Here is a 4,799-nt window from a genome sequence, read left to right as displayed (position 1 = left end):
GAGATGACTTAAATCAAACAAAACAGTATAAATATTATTGTAGATCTAAAGTTCTTCAAAACAAAAACAAGAAGCACAATATCAACTTCCAGTAGAAAATTAAAGAAAAAAAAATAGATTTTCCAAAAAGTACTATGTATATACTGTACATAGAAGAAAGCAAGAAACTTTTAAAAATGAAATAAAAGCTCTGAAATAAAGAATTTAAAAGATTAGTTGAGAATTGAAGGTAGTTAATGTTATTTGAAGAACTAAATCTCTGAAAATTAATATAGACCAAGTAGAAATCTTTGAATCTATGAGATAAAATAGAAAAAAATATATATAAGAAACTGATATTGAAAGCAACTGACTTGGAAAATGGTCAAAGAGAATATAAGAATTATTATATTACTTTAAAGGCTTGGAGCCAAAAAAATCCTGGACACTATATTTCCAGAAATCAAAAACTATAACTATCCATATCTATTAGATCCATTGGACAAAAAAAAAAAAGGAAGAATCCTTAGAATACCTCCCCCCACAAAAAAAAAACACTGAAGGATAAGTTTCAAGAAGATTATAGCAAAAATCCTGAGACCCTATTTCAAAGAAAAAAATACCAAACACAAAAAAAAAACACTATATAAAAGGGGAAAAAAGTATATTAAACATATCCAAAAAGAAACAGTTCATTTACAAGCAAACCATGGTTGGGACTGTTTAATGCCTGGCATGTACAAGACATCATGCTACTAAAGTCAAATTGCACAAAGATAAGCTTCTGCTCAAAATAAGAAAAGATTATGATGTAAGAACTAAATAAGTTTCAAAAGGCAAAAGGAATGGGCACACAAATAATAGTTTACCCAGAAAAATCTGAGAATGGAAGGGGGGAGGGATAGATCTTTATTGATTTAAAGTACTTTTGAGCATTTAGAGCAGGAACTTTGAAACGTAGACATAAGAATACAGAGAAACCCAGAAGGTAAAGTTATTTGAGCAATTGGAAGGAATTGTATAAAATGATGTTGTGCTAACAAATGTTCCATCAGAAATTTACCCTTTTCAAAAGAGTAATTGAGGGAATTAAATGAGAAAAAGGAAGATCCTAGGAGTATATCTCTTACATTCTAAGGTTTAAGAAGCGGAAAGGGAAGAGGAAAAGCAGGAATACACTAGGATAGAAAGAAGGAAGTAGTTAGTGGGACTTTTTATTTCCCATAACTGAGATGTATAAGAAGAAAAGTATACAATCAAGCAGTAGAGGAAGGGAAAGCATCATCTGAGCCTCACTTTTATCTGAAATGACAATGAAGAATTGAACACACATAGCATCTGGTGAAGAAATACATCAAATTCAACGGGAAAACAAGAAGAGATGGCTGGGGGGTAGGGAGGGAGTTTAAAGGTAATATAATACCAAATAGGGAATAGTCACCAAGCAAAACAAAGTTAACACCCAAAAGGGAGATTAAAAGGAAAAAAGAAAAGAACTAGAATCTAAGGAGGTACATACCAATTGAGGCATAGTTAAAAAAAATAGATGTAATAGAAAATTATTGTGCTAGAAAAAATGATGAAAGATCAAATTCTCTGTATTTGGTAATTGAATTTAGGTATTAGTGATCTGGGGTAGCTAGGTGGTACAGTGGATAAAGCACCAGCCCTGGAAACAGGAGGACCTGAGTTCAAATGTGACCTCAGACACTTAATAATTGCCTAGCTGTGTGACCATGGGCATGTCACTTAACCCCATTGCCTTAAATAAATTTTTTTTTTAAATAGTATTGGTGGTTCAAGACTGAAATAAGCAAAATTGGAAGAACAATTTATACAAGGACAAGACTGTAAAGAAAAAACACTTTGAAATACTTAGAAACTCTGTTCAGTAGTACATTGACTAGCAATGTCTCCAGAGGACATATGTTAAAGCATGTTGACCCATCTTTGGACAAAGAGATGCTGGACTTAAAGATATAAAAAGATTCATACATTTTGGGGCATGGTCTCTTTATGAATTTGTTTTGCTTAACTATACTTATTTGTTATAAAGTGTTCTTTTCTTTCATTTTTTAATGGGAGGGGGCACTAAAACATTTTATTTTATTTTCAATTAAATGCAAAGATACTTTTCAATATGCAGTCTTTTAAAACCATCTGAGTTCCAAAGTTTTCTACCACTTTCCCTTCCCTCCCCACTCTCCATGGCAGTAAACAATCTGAAATAGTTTGTGCATGTATAATCATAAAACATTTTTTAAAATACAAAGAAGGGAATAGAAGAAAGTTTAAAAGAAAATATAGAAAGATAAGATCATCTTGAGAAAGGCATATGGAATTTTATGTAAATAAGTAAATGATATGAAAAGTTCAATTTCATTTACTATCATTTTTATTCTATTTATATATAATAGTAATTTCTGCTTTTTAAGTTCAAAATAACAATAAATATTAAAATATTTATAGCTGCATTTTTTTAGTGGCAAAAATTTGGAAACCAAGAAAGTATCCATCAAATGGGAAATTACTGTACAAAATATAGTATATTAATATAATGGAATATTATCATGCCAATAAAAATAACGAAAGGAGAGGTTTCAGTTAAACTTGGGAAAGCTTGTAAAAACTTATGCAGAAAAAGTGAGCAGAATCAGAAGAAAAAATTATACAATAGCAACATTGTAAAGACAAGCAATTTTGAAAGACTTAAAATCGATCAATGAATAACTAAAAAGAATTTCAAGGGACAGAGGATGAAATATGCTACCCACCTTCTGACAGAGAGATGAGAAACTCAAGATGAAGAAGGAAACCATTTGTTATTTTTGCCATTCATTCATTTCAGACATAGTTTATTCTTCCTGACCCCATTTGGGTTTTCTTGGCAAAGGTTTTCTTGTAGTGGTTTGCCATTTTCTTCTTCAGCTCATTTTACAGATGAGAAACTAAGGCAAATAGGGTTGAGTGACTTGGTCAAAGTCATACAGCTTACAAGTGTCTGAGATTAAATTTGAACTCAGGTATTCCTGGTCCTAGGCTCAGCACACTATCCACTGTGCCACTTAGTTGTCCAGAATGAGTCATAACATTATAGCCAAAGTAGGAATTTGTTTTACTTGACATACTTGGTACAAGGATTTTGCTTTTTTTTTTTCTGTTTTTCAATTTGGCACTGGAGGTGGGGAGGGAGCAGAAAGGAAGGAAAATAAATGCTCATTAATTGAAAAAACTTTTAAATTAAAACTAATAAATGCAGCTCAGGAGTTTGAATTAATGAGATTTGGGGAAAGGGGAATAGAGAACTGTGAGGCATTCATAAGGAGGGAAATTAAACTTGACGTTTCAGGATGTTGGGCTTTGGGGAGAACTCTATGACCAATAAAACACTGGGGAATAAGTTTCTCAGATGTTTGACCTGTTTGTCTTTCTCTTGTTGCAAGAGAGGTAGGGAGGGAGTAAAGGGAGGAAGAGAAAGAATAAGGTTAGTAAATTGCAGTGGCAATTACTTATATTCTCAATGGAGAAAAATTTTTAAAAACATTAAAAATATTTAACACATACATAGAGAAGGTACAGAAAAGAGAATGATCTGGCTTGGTGAAAGGAATGACCATACTACCAGACTTTAAAGGGATGTTACAAAAGACATGACATTTAAAGCAAAAGTTTGTAATCTTTCAAATTGCCTTGTTTCAGATTCATAGCTATTTTTTTCATGAAGTCCTTAAAAACCTTAAATTCTGTGTGTATGGTTTTTTTTTTAATGGTGTTATTTCATCCTGTGGGAAACAGTTCTGGTTAGTTGCTCTTGTTACTGGAATGCCTTAATTCTGAATTTTGGCTTAGACAGCTTTAAACTATGTGACAATGAGCAAGTCACTTAACCTCTCTGAGAGACAGTTATCTAATCTATGAAATGGAGATAATCAGTATCTGTCTCTCTGTCTCACAGAATAGTGGTTATAACTGATATATGACACAAAATATTTTATAAATTTGGCATACATATATTGAGAGAGAGAGAGAGAGAGAGAGAGAGAGAGAGAGAGAGAGAGAGAGAGACAAGAGAGGAGAGGAGGAGAGGGAGAGAGGGAGAGGGAGAGGGAGAGGGAGTGCCACATAGTTAACAAGGGCTATCCAAGACATGCAGCATGAGAGTGTTATGTGACTCCAAAGGAGGAAGAATAAACATCTCTAGCCTCTTCTCTCCTAACTTTCTCTAACTTCTCTCCTAAATTTAACACCTTCCAGGGTGGGAAACAAGAACTCCATTCTCCTCAGGAAGAGAGGATACCAGATTAGAATTACATCTGGACTCTTAAATTTTATCCACCTTTTCAAGTCCCAGTATACAATCTCAGCAGATGAGTTAAACCAGGATGAAGGTAACCTATACACCTCAAACCTATTGATGAGTTGGAGGGATGTCCACACTTGCCCCTGGCAAAATTTGTTCAAATGGCATGAAGGCAAATGAAGCAGTTGCTGTGGAGTGCTTAGAACTTGGTCAGACATCAAAGATGCCAAGGTGATCCACTATTGTCTGGACTTGCAAAATTTTCAGTCCTGTCACTGGACTTCAATGACTCTGAAAGAGAAAGTGAGTCTAACGAGTGAGCTAACAAACATCACCAGTGATGTCATTGGCTCTCTTAAAAAAAATGAAGAACAATATACACATATATGTTAGACTATACCCTCATGATTGTCCCTTGATGAGTAGAGAAACAATCAAGAGGAAACTGAGTGTCAATTCTTCATGATTTGTGTATGTGAAACTTGTCTATTCAGTGATATCAAAATAAGTAAGCAATGAT

The sequence above is a fragment of the Macrotis lagotis genome, chromosome 1 (genome assembly GCF_037893015.1).
Source record: "Macrotis lagotis isolate mMagLag1 chromosome 1, bilby.v1.9.chrom.fasta, whole genome shotgun sequence".
NCBI lineage: Eukaryota > Metazoa > Chordata > Mammalia > Peramelemorphia > Peramelidae > Macrotis > Macrotis lagotis.
The sequence above is the reverse complement of the archived record's forward strand: the minus strand, read 5'-3'. Positions refer to the sequence as shown.